Below are 22,929 nucleotides of genomic sequence, written 5' to 3' on the forward strand. Positions count from 1 at the left end.
GGAGCAGAACTAGCAAGACACCATTTCATAATGAGAGAAAGTAAACATTCTTTCACAGTTGCAATGTTTCAATAGTAAAAAAAATCATTTATAGTCCATCAATTGTCAGAAGGTAACGTTTTACTAGCAAAATGTCTAAAACTGGTTTAAGATGAACAAGTTACAAGGAATTCCATTACCTACTTTATCTATGGAAAAGAAAATGTCATGTGATCGATCCATCCTAGAAACTAGAAACTCAACCTCTATTTTGCATCTCAGGTATGCATGATCACAACTCAATAAAAGTAATCGTTAGAGGGGGTAAAGTCTCAAAATGCACAGGGGAAAGAAATACATCATCTATCAAGTAACAGTATGGACCCCTACTCCAAGACCCACAGTGAACTGGTAAACTATGAACCTCTGGTTCAACTAAGACCCCAACAATACATAAGGTTGATCCATATTTGCCCTCTTTTGTTACTAGCCTTAATATCTGCCTTACCTTGTTCCTTTTCTTATAAGATGGGGCAAGTTCCACTTTAGGTGCAATTTAATCACCTGCTATTACAATAACATTAATGTGGCCACTGTTGAACCAGGCACTGACAATATTGTGCAATTCTGTAATTGGACTCATGTGAGTATTGTTATCAACATTCCAATACACAATAACCAAGAGCTCCAATACTCCATTGGCCCCATTAGAGATACATTTAACTGCTAGGTGGCCCCCACTTTTAGGTCACCAAAGTTTCTTCAGAAAGGCCCAGGTATATATCAATGGCAATCAAAAGGCCCCTCAGTCTTCCCTTCAGACCTTTAGACATTTAAAAAAAGGTAGAATAGCCATTGATCTGTAAGCTGTCGCTATCCTAGACAGGTATCATTGGGTAAGATTTATAGGGTCAGTTTGGTGCTCTGAGGTATATATCTGGTTTTTTAACTGTTCTTTTCTGCCTCATTTTATATCTGGACTGCTCCTAGAGGGCACTGTGCTTGGGGCCTAAAACCTTTGTTCGTTTCTGCTTTTTTCCCCTACCGTCTTCCAAGCACTACTCCCAGGACAGCCACTACCTGGGCAGCCAGGCCAAGGGTAGTGGTGGCAGTGGTAAAGGGTGTCTCCTGTTAGCTGTAGTGCCACCACCATTTGGGGAGAGACAACACATGCAGTTAGGGAAATATACACTTAAGGTTTCCCTTGCATTCTGTGATGAATCCTGTGGATTCCTCACCAAAACTATGCCTAAAATCTCTCAAGTGACCAGGAGAGGGCAGACGCTTCATGATCCCAATCCTGAGGGTGTACTGCGGGAGGAACACCTGGGTGGAGACCGGGACCAGGGTAGTGAAGAGAATCCGTGGGACGAGACAGTATTTTTCCTCTGAAAGGTATTTTCTTACCATTATGCCAAAAGAGATTATGGCTTATTGTCATGTTAACATCACTCAGCCTCCTGTCAAAACTGAGGTGGTAAATTCCAAGTTTGTAACATCTAACCTTAGTACATCAATAGAACAAATCCTTTTCATACATAAAAATCAAATGCCCTCCTCAATACCAAAGTTGCACTACCAGGAATAATGGAAATGTTTCCTTATCTTGATCTTCATCCTCTAATAAGGTTAAAACCTACAATCCCTCTTTTGAAAATACTAAAAAGGGAATTAAATCTACCTTTAATTCTACGAAAAATATTGAAAAACTTAATTTCACTAAAGTGAACTACATGTCCCAGAGACCCATAGAAACCGACGCGAAGAATGCAGCTGTAGATGCATGGTGAAATGAAGGACAGGCAAGCAGACCCAACAGTCTTTGTCAGGGTCAGGCCATTAGCAAGAAGGGCCTGCACCTAAAATCAATTGCGGCACTCAAGAAGCACAAAAGGCTGCAGCAGGAGGGTGAGGCAAAATGGAGCTCAAGCAGGAACCAGAAGTGGGGCAGTAGTAGCAGAAGAAGAACACAAGACTGGCAGGCCACGAGGAAGTGTGCTCACTTAAGGGACACTGGGGTAAAAGGAAAGCAGATTTCACCTGCAAGTCCTAAAAGAGTCCTGCGTTCACAAACCATGCTTTCTCGTGGTTGCACAGAGAGACGTGACTAGGTTGAAAGTCTTCCCAGTTGCGCCGAACGACTCTGGCCGCAGAGCCAAGACAGTGCTGCAACCTGAGGCCCGTTTACTGAAGCAAGCCGAGGGACAGAGGAGTGAAAGAGGCTCCCCGTGGTTGAGGCCAGACCGAAGACACCTGTGCTGCACAGAGGTGTGGGTCCCAAGAGTGCCTAAAGTAGTAGCAGAATCCAAATAAGTCGGGAAGTGGAAGCACCTTGCAAGCCTAGTGCTCCTGGAGCCGGTGAGTGAAGCTCTGTGTGCAGGTTCCCTTTAAAAACCTTGCTGGTAACAGTTACCAGCTTAACAATATCTTGCCTAAGAGTGGGAGCGAGTAAAATTTGTTCATTACTGTGAAGAGGCCGATTAACAATGAGTTAATCTTGATCTCGTCCGCCGCATGTTAAAGCTCTGCAGGCATAGCACGCGTACTTCTACTGTGGCTCCTCTCTCGGCTGTTCCGCCTCTTTCGTTCCCTTTCAGCCTGCAACTTGCCTTGCCAGAGTTGGTTCGCCACCTAGCAGCCCTTCACTGTCTGTTGCAATGTCCCGGTCTTATTTGCTGTCCACAGTCGCACTTCCCATCTCTCGTGGGCCGTCCGTGTCTCAGCTTCCCAATCTGCTCCGCTTGCAGCCTTTGTGTGCCGGCGCCTCCACAACTGCTCTCCGGGTGCCACGATTCGGCTACACACGTTTCTTGCTGTCCAGTGTGGCATATGCACTTGGGAGTTCACTCCTCAGCTGGGCAGGTTCACTTTCCGTCTCTGCAGCCGTCGCACTGCTCAATTCTCGCAGTCCCCTTTGTTTTCCACTGCTATTTTCCACCGTCTTATGCGGCTCGTTTCCAAAGCGGCTGCTCTCACCACATGGAGAATTTCGGGTCACTGTTTCTTACCATCCAGCTGCTCCAATCCTTCTGGCTGCTGTTTCTTCACAATTATTTCGCAGTATGTTAAGTACTCATAGGAAGCTTCTCTTTGTCCGGATCTTCAGGAGATGCCAGTGATCAAGTCTGCCTCACATGGCTGCTCCATGTTTTGCGTATGTGCACACCAACAGAAGTCTGGTTATGTTCTTGGTATGAAGGCAATTACAAAGATTGAAATTCAGTTATGTCTTTGGCATACAGTAAGCAGTGTGGTGGGAAGCGAAGTTATGTTTTCGAACTCTGTGGATAACAGCTTGTTATGTAGAAAGATAATGATGTGTTATTTATATAGCGCCTTAATCCAAAGCGCTTTACAGAGCACATATTTACATACAATATCACCCAACCGAAATTGGTACTCATTTATCGACCTCAGAAGGATGAAGGGCTGAGTTGGCTTTGCCGAGGATTCGAACCTGCGACCTGCAGATCACGCTCAGATCGCAGCAGCGAGCACTTAACCCGCTGAGCTATCTTACCGGCTGTACGCATGCAGCAACACAAATGCTGAACACAGATTTAGCCTAAGCAATTGCTAGCCATGCAGGCTAAGCACAGTCAAACATGTTCTGCTAGGATTTCAGGCAAAACACGACCAGTCTAGCTATTTATTATGGGGTTCACTGGTATGATGAGCTATGCAGATGCATTTTCTGCTGGGGCGATTTACTCTGGTTAATTGCTAGTCTAAACAAAGCAAGAATATATTTGAAATTTCAGGCAAAAGAGGGTCAATCTAATTTTGCTATGGGTCAGCAGTAAAGTGAGCTATATTGATGTAGTGGAGGATAAAACACAAAGATTAATTCTAGATAATTTCAAGCCATACAGTTTAATAGAGTGGGCTAGTCAAAACTGTCTATTTGCCATCCAAAAAAGGAATTTAGCTAGGGGGGTCAGCAGTACAATTAGCTCTACCAATTAAACATGGTTGTGTAGACCAATACAATTATTCTAAAAAACCTATTGTCAGATGTTCAGGGACATATATTACAAGCTCAACATTTGTGGTGTGCATACACAAACTAATGAGTCTAAAAAAGGCTATGTGTAAGGTATACAGGCAAAGAACAGTGGGCCAAACCAGTGTGTGCCAGGTGTGGGCTGCAGTGTAATTGGCCATAAACATGTGTGTCTAGCTTAATACATTATTCTAGCTATGTGCTAAGGTATTAAGGCATAGATATCCGGAGCCAAACAGATTTACTGATAGATACGCATACAGTGAGTTGATCCAGACAAGTTATGTGCTAGGAATTGTGAGAGGAAAGTAATGCAAGGCGGACAACTGCTGGTGTTTTTACCCAAATTAAACATTTTATTAAAAGTAGAAAATGCAGTTTAAACCTCACTAAACCAACTCCACCAGGGAGTTCGCTACCTAGTCTAAGGGAATAACTCCTAGCATGAGCAACACTGATCCTCACACTAAACAACAAAACATTCAAGGAAAAACAAGCATAAATAAGAAAATGACCAACAACCAGTGATTTGGATGACCTTCACCTCTCCTGGGGAAATCCTTTCCACAGGACTGCTCAAAGTCAATTTCTCCCAAATGTTCAAAAGAAATGTAAAGTCTTGAACCTCTGCAAGTTCCAAAATGAAATAAAGTTCACCAACCAACCATCTACTGGTTAACAGTTCTTCAGCCTTCTGTTGAAAGGTTCCCCTTCCAGTTCCAGCCAAGAAAACAGCACCAATGTTAATCCTCGATATCCTCCTTCCAGGATTGGTTTGTTACCGTTCATAAACAACTTCTGCTTCAACAACTTGCTTTGTCTTTCTGACCTCTGCAGTGTCTTTAGTATAATTATGTGGATGCTTCTTCTAAGGGTGTTTCTTTCCTCTTAACTCCCTTCTGTTACTTTGGGAGCCGGCTCCTTTTGCTCCAGTGGGCCACTACTTGAACATCAGGGTATGATGCAATGACAGCATTATGCACAACCACAGTTCTGTTAGGTCTACCTCAACTGGATAAATGTAATCTGCCTCCAGACTTCTCCTCTCAACTTCAACAGTCTTAGCATTACAGATGGTTCACTTAATATCCTTACAATCGCCCAGCTCCCTTCACCAGCTTCATTCACACCTTCATGGTTGCAGTAGTTGCCCTTAAGCTGTATTGCCACACCTCCAGCATTGGAGAACAGTGTCACACTTGTATCAGAATACATTGGACCTTCAACAACTTCACTCTGAGAATGTGGGTGAATACATCTTAACAGCGTTTTTCACTATACGAAGTATTTGCCTATTGGCTCGGGTAATGCTTGCTCGTCTCAGTTCACCATCTTCTATATTCTTAGAATACTTATTCTGAATGATACAAGGATCTTTCTTTGAAATAGAAACAGATTTAGGTGCATGCAACCACTTTTGAAGGAAGATTTTTAACTTTAAAGAGTTATTAGAAATTGTATTTCCCTTTTTTATAACAGATTGACTCAGACTCCAATCGGGAATCACAATAGTTCACATGCGACCACTTCGATGTGGAATATACCTTGTAACCAGTTGTGAAAGTCTGCTTTAGGTTTCCGATGTGATCTGAAAAACGTTTCCCTTCTTAATGGGAGACTCGCAACCACTCGTTGGGGGGGGCCCAGCATTCACGTTACAGACTGTGCTGGAGAGAGCTCCCCCTCGCCACCCGCTGAACATTAGAAGCAGGGAAGGTGCACCTGTGGAGGCAGTACAGCCTGCAGCAAATAAAGGGTAGCACCCGAATTGAAACGAAGCAGAAGCACTGCAAGGGGTGCCGCCCTTAAGCCCCAGTGGGTGCGGGATACTAACATTGTTATATATTAAAGCATATCAAGGAGCCCATAGACCCTGGTGACTACATAAAGGTCACATCATATAGCCCACAGAGAACACCTAGCGGGCAGATGGGGAGAGTGAACTATCAATCCCCTGAGAAACAGTACAGCAAGGTGCAAAAAGCAGGTGCGGACGAACAGGGAGGCAGTGGAGGCCTCCGTTATTGGCCGGCCTGAGACGAACAACCACAAGCCGCTAAAGAGCGGCCATGCAGCAACGGCACGGACAAGAAAGACCAGGAAGGCATCACTTCCTGAATAGGAAAGGCTGGTCCTCCCCTCAGCAACCGCCAATGGAAAATATTGTGCAGGGGTTCCGGGTACGTATACCCCATCCCCCATTTTGAGGCGCCAGCCATACAGAACACTGCAGAGACAGTGGCATGAAGGCCCCAGAGCCAAGGTGGACCACGTGAGGATATGTGAGGAAGCAGGACAAAACGACGAGGACATAAGGCGGCACATAGAAGGCCTGCACACAACATCATAGATCTGAGAAAATGTAAGCTGCTGGGTGTCGGAAGGGACAAAGAAGAGCCGCAATAGACTGAGCTCAGGGGAGATCACATGTGCCACTGCATTCATGACTGTTCCTGTGACGGGGCACTGACCTTGGACTGGCGCCGCTAACAGCATCCTGATCTTCCCCGGAGCAAGCAGAATAAGCGGTACTGCTAGACCAGTGGAACGCAATGACGACCAAGGGTGGCAAGATGAAAAACAAGCAAACCACACTGGAAACCTTTACGAAAAGGCCAGCCTAATTGCTAAGAGGACAAGAGAGTTACAGATGAGGAGCAGGCATTTCCACCAGACGACATGGCGGAATAAAGGCAGCAGCTGATCCTGCAGGCCATAGCAGCACTCCAAAAAACATTAGATCAAGATCAACGCACTGGCCATTTATGTGGCACTGTTGCGACAAGACGTCGGAGCCATAGCCGAACGCACCAGGAAACTGGAAGAGCAGGTCAAGGAGAATACAGAAGTGAGGGTGCAAACGACGAAAGACGTCGATGTCCGCCAGCAGAAAGTCAAATTGCTGGAAGACGGGGGGCCGAGGAAGCGGAAGATCGGGCACGCAGAAACATCAGGATCGTGGGGCTACCTGAGGGAACGGAAGGGTGCAACCCCACCATGTTCATTGAGAACATGTTGATCCAAGAAATATAACTCATGCAAGGTTTTACGATTGAAAGAGCACATCGTTCCCTCATCAGAAGACCACCGCCAGGTGCCCCGCCGAGGCCTGTAATAGCTAAGGTATTGAACTATAAGGACCGAGAAAAGATCCTGGCCTTCTCCAGATCAGGACAACAATGCAAAGTGCATCAGCGAAGATTTACCCCGACTCTACTTTCCAAGTCCAGAAGAGAAGAGCTCAGTAGATCACGACCAAGGCCAGACTCAGGAAGGCAGGCCTAAAGTATATGTTATACCCGGCAAAACTAAAAGGTTATACACAATGGAAAAGTTATTTTCTCCGAAACTGCGGAAGAAGCGCAGGAGTGGATGGATAGTGCCCAAATACCAGACACACAGGAATAGAGCCTACATACCTAGATGAGGGAAGGGAAACCCTGGGCAAGCGACAACAGCAGAACTAATAACGCAGAGAAAGATGCAAGCAGACACGTATAAGTTACGGAACAATTGACGTTTATAAATAACATGGAAGAGATAAGATATGGTACAGAAGAAACAGGATCGACAGAGTGGGTGCTGAAACCCAGCAGAGGGAACGCTGAGAACAGACCCACCTCCCCCTTCCACCCGAGAGAGTTTAGGGCCACAGTACAGGGCCCGCCCGCAGGGCACCAGGAGCTTGGTCTAGCAACTAGGCTGAAAGGAGCAGAAACAAGGTAGTCCCAGCATGCTTTACATAGCGGGACATGTCGAGTTTGGGGAAGCCTGGCATACACTAAGAAACGCTGCATCAAACTCTTACTGAGCCTGGCAATGGGATGGAGGCCTCATTGATATCCCGGACCCGATATTGTAATGGCTCATAAAGTCAAAATGATGACATGGAATGTCCGGGAGCTTAATTATTTGAAACGTAGGAGAGTTAACATGTATATTAAAGAGGAAGAAGGTAGGGATAACGTTGTTACAAGAGACGCACAGAAGCAGAAAAATCTGGCGGGAGCATGGGGAGGAGTGATGGTGGGCTCTACTTATTTGATGTACTCTAGAGTCGTCCTCATATGGGTGGACCCCGCCATCCCATTTAAAGTGCTAGCCACGAAAACCGATAGCGAGGGCAGAATGGCAATGCTATACGGTATACTGGAAAACCGCAAGATTTGCATAGTGAACACCTATGCCCCCAATCACAACCCTGCAGTGTTCTTTAGATCACAATATGTGAGGCTGGAACCCTACAGGGGTGGGGCACTGATTTGGGGAGGAGGAATCCAACTGTACACTGGATCAAACCGTAGATAGATCGGACGAGAAGCACAAACGGCCGTCCCCTCCAACCAAGGTGTTAAACTTGCTACTGAAGCACTTTAAATTACGAGATCTATGGTGGGTACAGCATGAGGAAGGTATGGAGTCCTCTCATTCTGCCCTGCATAAGGTACATACAAGAATAGACTACGTGTTCGCTGACGAGGAGCACAAGGTTGAATTCTCAGAGGCAGAATATCTAGCCCGGGTCTTGTCAGACCACTCCCCACTTGTAGTGAGATGTGGGTGTCAGCCCCCGAGACCACCCATACCTACATGGAAGTTGAGAAGCGAGGCACTGTTAGACAAAGCACATTCGAAGAGGACTATTAAATACATTGCAGTAAATGAGGGAAGTGTACAGAGGGTGGGAACCGTATGGAAGCATACAAAGTGGTTATCAGAGGGGAGATGATAGCTGAATCGGAGGGGGGGGATACAAAAAGTAATTGTAAATGAACTACAAAGCATGGAAGAGAAGCTGAAGGTATTAGAAGGGGAGGCAAAGGTGAACAAACAACATCTAGGGGAAGTAATAGAACTGAAACGGGCATGTCTAGCGGAGTGGGACAGGTTGGGGAAGTTTAACTATACCAAATACCTGGAAAGGAGTCATGCTCAGGGAGATAAACCAGTGAGAATGTTGGCCTGGTTGTGTAGACGCAACACCAGGTCCCCCATATGTTCCATCCAGAATAAGGACCGAGAGGAGAAACACGCTGGCGGGTATTAATGGGGTTTTCTCAGAGTATTCTAAAGCACTGTACGCCAAACCCCCAGTAGGGGATAGAGGGACCTGCAGGACGTGCTTGACCTCAATACCCTGACCCAATTAGATGTGCCTCAGGCGGAGTCACTGGAGGCACCCATAACTCCGGAGGAGGTTATAGCCACCATAAGAACACTGCCCACGGGCAAGGCCCCAGGCACAGATCGACTTCCCAGTGAATTTTATAAGGCGTACAGAGATACGCTACCGCCATTGGTGGCTAAGGTGTACAATGAGGCAAACGCAGAACACATACTCGCAGACAGGCTGAGAGAGGCCCCGATAGTGCTGTTACTAAAACCAGGCAAGATAAGTACAGACTGTGGTTCCTATAGACCGCAGTCACTGCTGAATCAGAACAGTAAGATCCTTACATCGATTTTGGCAAATAGGCTCTGCAGGGTAATACATGTGCTGATCCATCCAGATCAGACCGGATATGTACTGAGGAGGAACATCACTGAGATCCTCAGGAGGTTGCACCAAGTGATCTACACTACTGGGGATTGCACGGAAGAGTGTGCAGTGACTTCACTAGATACGACTAAAGCATTTGACTCTGTGCAATGGAATTGGTTGCACGCCACAATAACAAAGATGGGTACTGGGCCACAGTACATGAAATGGGTGTGGCTGATATACACCGAGCTGACGGCCAGAGTTAGCACTGGGAGCATATACTGCACAGGAACAGGAGTTCAATACAGTAAGGGCCAAATATGGGTTGATGAAATCTATGGAGTTCTGGAGTAAGTTACCCCCGTTAGTGATGGGTACAACAGAACTGCTGAAAATGGTGGCGCTGCCGAGACTCATGCATTGCTTCAGAAATGTCCCGTACAATATCCCGAGGCGGTTCTTCCGAGACTTGGAAAAGATGTGCAGAGGGTTCTTGGGGCAAGAGGGGAGGAGCATGGTGGCCCCAAGTACGCTGCTAAGACCGTAGGAGCAAGAAGGGTTAAAAATATCAAAGTGTGAGCTGTACTTCCTGGCATGTCAGCTGCAGTACGTTGTACCGTGGATGGCTGATGATCCCACGATAGAAAAAGGTGCCGTTACAACCAGCTGTCAAAAGCAGGTACCTAAGAGACCTGCATAGGACTCCCGCTGGGGAGCAAACCGATTATCCTTACGGGATCGGACTGAGCATCATAGTTTGGAAAAGGGCGTGTGAAATCATGGGACTGGTGGATCCGATCTCGCTGCAGGCCCCGATAGCATCCATTTTGGAGGGCAAACCAGGCAGTAGGGTGATGGTGCGAGAAAGATGGGAGGAGTGTGGTATAGCTAGTGTGGGCGATCTATGAAATGAAAAGGGGCTGATGACTTTTGCAGAGTTGCAAGAAGCCACTGGCATACATGGGGGCCAATTCCTGTTACATAACAGTGGTGAAGGTACTGCGAGATAGATGACCGAACAGTAAGGATGAGTCCATAGAGAGTCAATATATTGAGACAATACTCGCGGTGGCAGAGGGTGGGCACGCCGCCTCTAGGATTTATGCAGTACTGATACACCGGAATTCGAGTACAGAACTGAAGTGTAGGGAACGATGGGAAATGGAATTGGGGAAGACGTCTTAAAGAATGGAAGGAGGTGAAGTTGTACCACAAAAAAGCTCTCTAGGAACGCTAGACTATAATTAATACAATTGTACATCACACAAAGAGCGTAGCTCACACCTACCGCCATCGCGACTTTTAGCAGCGCGAAAAGACAAGAATGCCCAAGATGTAGGATGACCAATGCGGGGATGGTACACATGTTATGGGGATGCCCCCTAGTGCAAGGGTAGTGGAGGGAGGTGGCACACATGGCAACCCAAGTTGGTATAGAGCGAGATATTTAGACCCCCGGACGCTTGCATATACAAGAGAAATATAAAGGACAAACCACAAAATAAAATTAAAGATCTGATGTACATAATAGCTAAACGCAGTATAGCCACGAGGTGGAAGGATGCTAGAGAGCCGAGCGCAACTAGATGGTGGAAGGAGCTAGAGATGTGGGTCACAGCAGAAACCGGTGCACGGGAAAAGGCGCTGGGCAAGCAAAAAGACGAACTAGGGCTGGGCATTCAACGATGGATAGCATTTATCTGACTTTGTTTACATGCAATGGTGAGGACGAGGCCATGCAGGCCGCTACGGGAGAGGCAGATACAGAGTGATTGAAAACACATATCCTGATATGTTAGGCGCAGGCAGGGTTTTTTTTCTTTTTGGTAGATTTAGACAAAGTTGGAGAACGGATAGGTAATAATATGCTGTACACATTGAGGTTTTGGTTATTGTTTGCTGTGTTATATAAAATACAACAAAAATAATATTTTTAAAACATGGAGCTACTTTCAAGAATTACACTTTTATGCCGTTTTATGCTACAATTCTGCATATCTATCAGATAATTATATTCAACCACTACCACGCAGTTCATGGTTTTGCCTGCTACCTAGCACACAGCAAGATTGATTTGACTATTTATACAGGTGTCAAAAACAGTGCAGAGAGCAAGTGCAGTCCACTGCACAGAGTCTTTTACTGCTTGGACCTCGCTGCCTGTGGAACTCTAAAAACACAGAACCTTTAAAATCTCCATTCAGAGCAGATCACAGTGGGCGAGTGCAGTCTATTGCAGTCTGCTGTGGGCGGCGGTGGCAGGAGAAGAGAACTTCCTAGCCGAGTGGAACACCAGCGAGTGCTTTACTCAGATGTCTTCTGTATATAGCCTCATAAGTAAAGCCTCATCCTCCCTCCGTAATGTCATCATAACGGAAGGACGGGCTTTGTGAAAGATAAGGGTTCAAAAAGCACAAAGCTGCTCCTGGAACCATGCCCATAGTGTGTTTACAACAAAGGTTCCCGGACAAATGCAGCGGCAGTTCCAGTATGCAGACTCCCAGAAACCAACTTTTACCGCCAGAGTGGATTCAGCATCACAAGCTAAAAATCACTTTTCAGATTAAGAGTACTTTCCTTTCAGGATGCTGGAAACGTAAAGCCCTTGCTACTCGGTGGCGGTACCTCCGGCTCCTATAGACATATTCGACACCGATCTCCTAGGCCTGTGTCAGTCAACGCTGGAGGATTCTATCAAAAAAGTTCAAGCACTACATCCAATTGAGTGCTCACTTAAGCACTCACCTAAATTACCTTAAGAAATAAAAGATGATAAACATGCTTCGAATGTATCTAACCCACCTCTCTCTTCTCCTCATGACCAGTGCAAGTACCCTGTCGCCTCTTGAAGCAACAAGGTCGGCCCTAAATATTGTTCTAAATTCATTGGTCAAAAAGTTTATGAAAATATTAATACTAACAAATTACCAAAATGACTGCCAGTCACAATAAAATACAAAATAACAAATTACTTAACCCTGGTAATGTGCTTTCTACTGAATTCTCCTTCCATGGGTTAGTCATCTGTGATTTCACAGATATCCTGCTTGCAGTCCGGAACAGCGGGCGCTGTCGGGTCCATGTCCCTCTGCACCTTCCATCCTCACGCTCAGACGTGGTGTTGGTATAAACCGCATGCACTAAGCCCATTGCCTCAGTCCTACTTTTTCCCCCTTTCGCACAGCTCACTTGAGGATACATAACCCGCGCGGCCGTTGAAAAAGAGAGGAAAGTATATTAAATAAATTCACCCTCAATCAGAGGGGTAGGTTAGGAGGGTAGAGGAGGAACATCCAGAAGAAAGACATAACAGGGGCAAGTCATTTGTTCTTATAATGAATTGTTTCCTGTGATGAATCAGCAATGATTCCCACAGAAAACCTGGCCTGAGGCCCTGCTCATGTGGTCAGGGAAAGGCTGCCTTTCTGGAAAAGGTTATTCAGAAGGAGAGGAGCATACTTTGCAGAGGAGTATTAAAGAGCAACAATGTAAATCTTGTTTTCCCTGAACAGTTGCTAAAAGTCTAATGTTGCAAAACAATGAACACTGTGAAGCTGTTGTAAAGCTCATGTTAATCCGAACCACGGAAGCACTTGCTATTTGTAAATCGCTGTTTGAGCAGGAGAGTATACGATCATATCAAGGTAGGGGTAGGGTGGTGGAGTGGACTAAATGCCCATGGAATACGAGTGGGGCGAGGGTGGCCGAGAGTGGTAATTGGTTATCTACCACTTGTAAATGGAACTTTTCTAAGCAACCCCCACCAGAGTATTTTAAATTGCTGGGGTCACTTACTTCCGTCGTTGGTTTTGTTGTTGGAGGGCCAGGCGACACAGGAACAGTGGCCGAAGTAGTATCACGCTGAGGTCTGACCAAGCAGGTATTCCAAACTCTGGTTCTGGGACAATTCCAAATCCAGCTGTGCAGACCAGACAACACAGGACAGCAGCCAGAACAACTCCTGTGAGGAGGATGGACCGCCAGGACACAGCAGGTGAAGTTTAGTGGCATAGAAACACCAGTCAGGACTGAACTCATTTAGTGGTGGCGGCAAAGAACAGGCTCCAGGCTGGCGCCTCGTCATGCAGGAGAGCAGCGGATGCAGATATTGGTCCTGGGTTACAAGTAGCGGACCTGCGGAGTCCAAAGCTCAGGACGGCAACATTTGCAGCAGATGCCTCATCGATGGATGTTCACAATTCAGGGTCTTCCTTGGTCGGGTCAGCAGAGGTTTATCAATGGATGGCTTCAGCAGCACAGGTACAGCCACCAGCCTTTCTGAGCAGCCAGCGCTCTGATTGCACATGCAACTCTCACCAGCCCACCGGCTGCTTTGAATCCTTTTAACTTGCGCTTGTTGCAACAACTTGTCCTTTAGCAGTCTGTTTACAGACTCCCTTGTCTTACATTTCAGAGCCACCAGCCAGTCTACATCAGAACAACCTCCTCCAGCACACTTTGTGCACAGAGGTACCATTGGCTCCTTTTTCCCTGACTTTCACTGAGCACTTCCCAATTGTGCCTGTGTCCCCCCCACTCCAGCGCACTTCCCCCCCCCCCCCCTGTCCTTTTTTCCCCCTCCCCTCCCCTCCTTTTCACTTGCTGATAGGATTGTTTTTTAGACACCGGTGACCAGGCACCAATGATAGTTTTGTACTTTCCACCACAATTAGATTGATTTCTCACCCACATTTATCCTCTCATTTGGTGTGTAAGGTGTAGTCCATAGCCTTTGACATGGCCAGAATTCTCATGCCACTGTCTCCTCTCTCCAAACCCACCCCCCCCTTTTTTCTGTATCTCTACAGGAGTAACCTGGCCCCGTTTTCAGACATTTCTGAAACTCTCGGATTCAACTTCCCGCCTCTGAATTATGGTCCTGATGAATATGGCCCCAATTACGAGTGCCATCGAAACCGGTCGACCCCACAGGTCATGAGGGTGCTCATGACCGATACCAAATATCTATACGGAAAGGGATAAGATATTGCCACATAACAACTATTCCTGCGCGCACCCAGATGAAAAGAGTGTGCCTTTTTACTTGAGCTTCACCTCATCACCCCGGCCTTCTGGCCCTTTTATCTGTGCATTTCCAACCGCAGAAATTTCTCTGCTTTCCTGTGACCTTTGGGAACTATTATTAAAAATATTAAAAATAACAACACAGGACAACAGAATACGTACAGTTAACCTCTCCCAGGTTGAACCACCATCATACAGCCACAGAATTCAATCTCCAGTTCGGAACAGTGATGTACCTACGCCGTTGGATTTGCCGCACTTTTTTGCTATACTTTGCACTCAAGTTTGAGGATATGAACTTTTAGCTTTAACTCAGATATATCGAGTAATAAAATATTTTTTCCTATAAAACCGTTGTTTTTGTGTTACCACCCCTGGCTTCAGCAGCAGTCATTCTGGTCTTCTCTGCAGTCTTCTTGTCTGTGGATACTTTGGTGAAACGACTGACCTCCAGAACATAGACCCAGAGCCTAAGAAAAAAAGCAGCAAAGCAGGACAACCCCCAACAGAACTCAATGGGAAAAACAGTAAAACGTTCCCCTCCAAGTAATCTCTCCCCACACCAAAGGGACACCTGAGAGGGTGGGGGTGTGGGGGGGAATGGGGGAAGTACCATGAATAATCGCCCACCCCAGGAACCAAAAGGTAAGTAATCCCATCAGTAGTTTTGGCGGAAATGGCTCCAGCAAAGGGAAACAACCTGGTAAGTAAACTGCTCTATTGCTACAAGTGAGGTTTCCAGGATTAGGTTCCCAGTGACACAGGAAAGTAACAAAGGCTTTTATGGACAAAAAGGTTAAAGCAGCACAGCAGCAAATGATCCTAGGATGGGGACAATGTCTGGAGGCAACCTTGGGCATCCCAAGTGGAAGAAATGGCTCTGTGGACATCTCAGAACACAAGAACACTTCTGGACAGCAGCAGTGGTCCCTGCTAAACTGAAGATTGTGGCAGGAAACAGCAGGATGCAGCAGTAAATGGCACAAAAAAACAATTTCAGAGCAGAGGGCACGACTGGGCAGATGTAGGGGTCCAGTAGCAGTCAGTGGCCGGTAGCGCAATGGACTGGTTCATGTGGAATTTGGAAATCAACTTGGGAGAGAACCTAGGATGTGTACGTAAAACCAGTTTGTCTTTGTGTATGACAAAGAAAGGGTCCTGCACTGACAATGCTTACAATTCACTTACTCTTCTTATGGAAGTAATAGCCCCTAAGAAGGCAGTCTTCTATGTCAGGTGTTTAAGTCTTGACTTATGCATAGGCTCAAATGGGGGCCTGAAATTGGAGGGTGGAGTCGCTTTACTCCCTCCGTGAATGTCTTGATGACTGGCACTTTCCACCACAATACTTTATTGTGGGAGGTGGTGTAAGCCGATAAAGCCGCCAGGTGGACCTTTATAAAGTTGAATACTAAGCCAGAGTCTAGCAAGTGGGGCATAGAATTTAGAATTTGGCAAGGAGTACATTCTATTCTATGGGGTACATTTGTTTAGACTGACACCAAATTACAAATCTCGTCCACTTGTCGAAATAACAGTGTTTGGTTTACGTGCCTCCTTGAGGATATCCATACATTGTTGTGGTAGATTAAGATGTCTGAACTATGACCTCAGGAGCCATGCTGCCAAGTTAATTGAGTTTGGCTGAGGGTGTACGGTCATTCCCCCGTGTTGGGTCAATATATTGGTCTGGCACAGGAGTTTGATGGGATTGCACGTCGCCAGTTTGTGCAGATGTGGATACCATGGCTGCCTTGCCCACATGGGAGCAACTAGGATGAGCGTCATCTGTTCTCTGTGAATATTGCTCACTACCCTGCTCATTAAAGGAGTCAGGGGGGGAGAGGGGCAGTAGGCACATTTCCCTGACCAGCTCATCCATAGGGCGTTCCCCTTGGAGTCTGGAATTGGGGAAACTGGAAGCAAAGTCTGGGCATTGCTTGTTTTTTCTTGTAGCGAACAAGTCTAGCGTGGGCTAACCCCACAGTGAGAAGATGTGGTCTATGACAGATGGGAGGATAGGAACATCCTCTGAGTGCCCATCTCCATATTTTCTGTGCCAGCTTGGACAGATTTGGAGTGTGTGTACCCCCCTGCTTGTTGACATAGAACATTGCAGTGGTGCTGTCCGTTAGGATTTTAGCCGCCTGGTTTGACAGCTGCGCTTCAAATACTTGAAGCGCTTTGAATACTGCTAGGAGTACCAGCACGTTGATGTGGTTCTGTGCAGTGATGTGAGTCCACAGACCATGTGCTGTGTGGTGAAGGTAATGTGCCCTCCACCCAGAGAGTGAAGAGTCTGTTGCAACAATCATTTGCGCTTCTGGGTTCTGGAAAGGTTTTCCCTCTAACAGGTTCTCCTTTGTCCACAAGCATAGGTTTTGTACTAGTGTTGGCGAAACGACTGTTAGATCATACCACTGACCGCTTGCCTGAGACCATTGTTTCGCCAACCACTCCTGCATGGTGCGCATGCGCAGACGTGCGTGTGGGACCAAATAAATGCACAACGCCATCATGCCTAGTCATCGTAGAGCTTTGCATACGCTCATCTGGTGACCGGCTTCATACAGAAGTGTTTTCCGTAGCATGTTTTGAACCCTTTCCATATATGGAAAGACTAACCCTGCTTCCGTGTTTAAGACAGCTCCTAGGAACTGTTGTGTTTGGCACAAGGCTTGACTTTTTCTAGTTTATTGAGAAGCCCAATTGGAAGAGAAGGTTTATGGTTCTTTGCGCGTTTTGCTTGCAAAGATGGGGTGATTCCCCTGTGATCAGCCAGTTGTCCAGGTAGGGGTACACTGGTATTGCCTACCTGAGCAGGAGCACTGCCACCACTGCCAGTACCTTGGTGAATACCCTTGGAGCAGATGCTATTCCGAAGGGTTAGCACCTTGAATTGGTAGTTCTGGTTTGCCATTTTGAAATGCAAGAGTTTTCTGTGCACTGGGAACATTGAAATATGAAAATAGTCAACTTTCATATCCAGTGTTGCCATGTAGTCTCCATGCTTTAGCAGGAGGGTGGGGGGTGGGGGGGTACCTCATGTAGCGTGGTCATGCAGAATTTGTGTGGCTTCACATAAGTGTTTGCAGGGCGTAAGTCTAACTCTGGGCGCATAGATGGATTTTTTTTTGGTACAAGGAAGTAGGTTGAATAGATGCCCTTGTTTACCTCGCTCGCTGGTACGATCTCTATGGCGTACTTGCGTAGCAGCGCATTGACTTCTTCGAGAAGGATGAGTTCTTCTCTCGTTGATCTTTGACACTGGGGATGGTTTGATGGTTTTTGGATAAGCTCCACACAATAACCTCCCGCTACTGACAATAGCACCCACTTGTCCGTGCCGATTCCCTCCCATGCGTGGGTGAAGTGTGAGAAGCACCCTCCTACTGGAGAGGCATGGGAGGGTACCTGTAGTGGGCCGTCATTGCTTAGGAGGTGTACCTCTAGACGTGGAGGACCTCCCCGGCCACGAGATCGGCGCTAGCCTCTTTGGTATTCCTGTGAGGCTTGGCCCTGGTTGTTATTCCAGGAAGAGCCCTGACCCTGTCCATAACCGGCGCCTCTCAGAGTTTTGGCCACGAAATCGATGAATATTGCGTCTGCCTCTATGGCCTGGTGGTTTGTTCGTCAGCTGGCCTAGAGATTTTAGGGTGTCATTCTTCCTTGGCAGACTTTAATGCTTCGACTACAGCTTTGCCAAATAAGACTGCAGGTTCCACCGGCATATTAAGTGGTGTAGCATGGGTCTCAAGTTTAAAGCCAGACTTGCGTAGCTACGCATGGCGCTCGATTGTGGTCCCTTCAGCAATAATCCTGCCCGCATTGTCTGCGGTATCTAGATTGTTTTTAAGAATGCAGCTGGATGTTGCTTTGCCTACCAGGGCTAGCTGTGACTAGAGGCTAGCGAGCAGATGCTGTAGGGGTAGTTATCTCGTCCCATTTGTGGCAATTAGAACTTGCCAACAGCGAATTATTGGCGACCCTGGTTTGGAAAGCTGCAGAAGGCGCCATCTTTCTCCCCATTGTTTAGAGCTTTTTGCGCTCCTCATCTAGGGGTGCCTCTGAAGAGGCTAACTGTGTCCCTGCCCTTTTACGGGTTATGGTAACCCCGAGTGAATCTGGCTTGAGCTGGCCCATGATGCAGAGTGGGTCAGATGGCGCTGGGCGGAAATCTTTTTCAACCCACTGGTTGACTGCCTGTGTCTGGTTCGGTGTCTCTATGGAAGGTTGAATCCTTCTTTGGACAGATTGATTAACATGTCAATATGGTGAGGCTGGTTGTCCGCTGGCGAATCCTGCTGAATTGGTGAGGCAAGGTTATACACCACCTCATCATCATAATAATAATAAGTCTCTTGATAGGTTTCATTGTTATTCGTGTCTGTGTGAACATCCTACAGATCACTTTGTATTGGTTGGACTGGACTTGGAATAGGGAAAGAGTATCAGGTCGAGCTTTCTTAGCTTGGGGCTGGAAGCCTCAGCTGTAGGAGGTGTTCTGTGAAAATTCTGGCATGCCTGTGGTTACTTTCCGAAGAAATTGGCCATAAAGGTCAACCTAGTCATGACCCTGTCTGTCTTCCGCAGTCCATGTGGCTGAACTGGGAATGACACCAGGGTACTGAGGGGTAGAGTCTTGTCCTAAGTGTGTACGCTGGGCCGGAGCGAGAAATGAAATGGACGGGAGAATGCATTCTACAATGACCATCCCCCACTCTCCCCTCTGATAGGGCCTAGGCCCCGTGTGGCCTTCCAAGGCCAAAATGGTTGTTAGATTCTGGAATTATTTTCGACGGATGTCCTTTCCACAGCGTCAAAGTAGTCGAAGTCAGTTCGGAAAAGGACAGAAAGATTAACTAGTCTTAATTTTTCATACGAAAAAGGCGTTATCTGAAATTAACTCTGCGATATGAGTGTCACGATGGCGGAAAAAACAATCCAAGGGACCTCGACGCATGAAGGTCCATGGGTACAGTGGAAGTTACACTAGGGATAGTATTACAGGCATGCCTCGTCAACGTCCCTTTTATTGAGTTTCGAAAACAACAACTGTAATACTCTGCAGCTTCCATTAGATGCAAGCCTATGCATAGCATGTGATCTAAGCAGATTCCACAAGCCTCAGAAACATGTCTACATTCAGGCTTCCCTTGTCATGCTTTGGCCTTTGTTGTCGCCCTGTACAATAAAAAAAATGTTTCCTCCACTACTAGGTCATATTTTGCCTTACTTTTGAAAACTCTACAGCAGCTTCAGCCATCCTCACTGTGGGTCCACACCCAGTCCGCTTTAGCCTGTACGGACAAAACCAGTTAGAACCAATATGGAGGTGGCCACTGTGCACCCACACAGCCCACATGGTAAGAATGACTATTTAAGGCTACCGCGTAGTCACCTGAATGAAGAAAAGGCCCAAAACACAAAAAGGCTGAGAGCAGGATTTAGTAAAATGCACTGGTGCCCCAATAGCTACTAAAAAAGGTACATTGGTCAACCAATGCGGTAAAATGGCACACACCTCAGTGAACCTACTTCCTAAAATCCATGTAGGATGAGATCATCGCAACCCAAAACTGGCAAAGCTAAGATGTGACCCTGGAACGACCCATTAGCATATACCCTAGTAAGGTATTTATAACTGTTTTAGTCAGAGAGGCCTTCAGAAGTTCTTCTGGCCACCAAAAAGAAGTCAATGATACAGAAACCACCAGGGAAAAAAAACATTTAAGGGCCAGAGGTGGTCCAAGAAACCCAAAAATAGAATTTCTAACTTAATACCTTATTTCCATCCCCTCAGTTTGCCAGGATACAGTTGGATGGAGCCACATCACTGCCCCACTACTCCCGAAGTGACAAGAAAGTCCTGCAGAAGCCAAAGTATCCAAGCGTGCTCCTGGGGGCATCAGTATCCCAGGGAATGTTGCAAACCGAATTTTAGAGTGTTTGCAAACTAAAGTGAAACAGTAAATTAAACATGTAGATGGTTAGTCAGTTTCCCATAAACATTCTAGGGGACGTGGGGGAGATAATGGACCATTACATTGCAGTCCAAGAACATTTCGGGAAACTGATTTTTTTGAGCCCTAGGTATACAGCAACATGAAGTTCCTTTGGAACTTAAGCATGAACACTGCAGTGTGGAACCATAAGTTACTCAACGTAGTAACTAATGCACTCTTAGTCCATAGTCCCCTTTCCTCCATACTGAAGGGTGTCCTACGCTTGGGATGGGAAACTGGACCCTTTTACTAGAAATAATTATTTTCCCTTTAAATGTAGATGCGTGTGGGAGCATGAGCTCCCCTGACTCCGCCCACCAGCACCACTCCTCAGTCCCCTTTGACACATCGACAATATTACAATTGCCTAATGACATTAGACGTTACGGGGGAGGACGCATGGAGGAAAGGGCACTATGGACTAGGAGTACATTAGTAACTACAGTGAGTAACCTATAATTACTCCTACATCTCGTCCCCTTTCCTACATACTGTATGGGCGATTACAACTGAATGCAGCCCTGGGGATGAGAGTTGCACCTCTAAGAAAACAAGTTCTTCAAAACTGCCTGGACGAATGCTACGTCCGACCTGGTGTTGGCCTCTAAGCAGTAATGTTTGCAAAAGGCCGATTGGGTAGCCCAAGTAGCCGCTTTTGCTGATAGTCTGCCATGGGACATGTCTTTGGAAAGCCACATCCGTGGCCTTTGCTCTGATGGCGTGGGCATACATATTTGCTGGCAAAGGATTGTGCTGCCACTCTTATGCCTCCTGGATGGTCCTCACCATCCACCTTGCTAAGAATGGCTTGGAGGCTTGACAGCCTGGTTTTGACCCGCCAAACAAGGCATCCGATTTACGGTAGCCCTTTGTCCTGTTCAGGTAGAATTTTAGAGCGTGCCTAACATCAAGGCAATGCAATACCTTCTGAGCCTCGCTCTTTGGATCAGCAAAGAACGTAGGGCGTACCTTCTCCACGTAGTTGGGGGATAAGCATATGCATTCATGTTCCATGGAATCTGCAATGCATCCCCCACCGACCCTCTGCCTTGCTCCAGTCATGAAGCGATCTGATAGCATCTCCTGTTGCTCATGGTCATGAATAGGTTCACTTGATATTGACACCACCTGTCAAAGATCCCGCTCAGGACCTCCTTGGTCAACTGCCACTCGTAGTTGTCGATCCCCAGCCTGCTGAGCCTGTCCGCTTCCAAGTTGGATTCCCCCGGAAGGTGTACTGCTGACAAATAAATGCTGTTTGTCGGTGCCTATTCCCAAATTCCAATGGACAGCCTGCAGAGGGCAGGGGACCTGGTACCTCCCTGCTTGTTGATGTAATACAAACAGGTGGAGCTGTCTGTATGCAGACAGACTTGCTGCTGATAATGGGGAGGAACGCCCCTTGAGAGCCAGCCAGATGGCCATCAACTCGAGCCAGCTGATGTGTTCCAGCTGTTCCTGCCTTGACCACACACCATGGATACCGATTGCCCAGCATAGCCCCCCCCCCAATCTCTCCAGGGACGAGTCTGTGGTAATGGTGATCTCCAGAGAGGGCTGCCTGAACTGTCTGCCCACTACCAGGTTGGTCTCTGTACTCCTCCACTCCAGGTCTGGATGTAGGTAGTGTGGTAAACTGACTAGGGCTGCCTGGGTGCCCATCTCCTGATTCCAAGAGCCTGAGAAATACTGCTGCAGCCTCATCATTTTGAGTCTTGTGTGTGGCACAGCCAGGAGACAAGCTGCCATTCTTCTGAGCATGTGCAGGTACCACCATGCTGAGGTCGATGGTCTGCTGAGAAAATACTTTGTGGCCCTCTTGATCGCTGTGGTCTTGTCTGCTGAAGGGAACATCCTCTTTGCACCTTGTATCCCAAATAAGCCCCAGAAATGTTAAAGACTGGGTGGAGAGTAACTTCGACTTGAGGTGGATAAAGAACCCCAGATTGTATAGCTTGTGCATGAGAGCTGAAGCTGTGCGACGTACTGCCTCTGGAGACTGCTCGGATAAGCCACTCGTCGAGGTATGGATAAATGTGGTGTCCCTCTGCCATGAGCAGGGCTGCTACCATATTCATTAACCTTGTAAATGCACTTGGGGGCGAGTTGAAGCCATAGGGAAGGAGCTTGTACTGAAAATGGAAGCCCATGATCCTGAACCTCAGGAAGGACCGATAGGGCTTCCAAATGGGGGCGTGCAGGTAAGCATCCATCAGATCCAGAGAGCGGATCCAATCTCCCCCACACAGTTTCCGCAATAAGAGCTGGAGTAACAGCTTTAACTTTTGAAAGGGTAGGGAAAGGTTCAAGGAAGAACGATCTAGAACAACTTGCAGGCCAGCCCGATTCTTCTTCGGAATGGCTAATATTCGGGAATAGAAGCCCATTACTCGTTGCAAAGCTGGAACCTCTTCCACCACCCGACTCGTGAAGAG

The 22,929-nt window shown here is 46.9% G+C and overlaps 1 protein-coding gene across 2 annotated transcripts in view; it reads right to left on the minus strand.

The window, feature by feature from the left end:
- The window catches only part of USP4 (ubiquitin specific peptidase 4), a 2,223,295-nt gene that overhangs the window by 1,738,620 nt on the left and 461,746 nt on the right, over window positions 1-22,929 (minus strand). The window lies entirely within an intron of this gene.

The sequence above is a fragment of the Ambystoma mexicanum genome, chromosome 2p (genome assembly GCF_040938575.1).
Source record: "Ambystoma mexicanum isolate Mex_15411 chromosome 2p, UKY_AmexF1_1, whole genome shotgun sequence".
Taxonomy (NCBI): Eukaryota; Metazoa; Chordata; class Amphibia; order Caudata; family Ambystomatidae; genus Ambystoma; species Ambystoma mexicanum.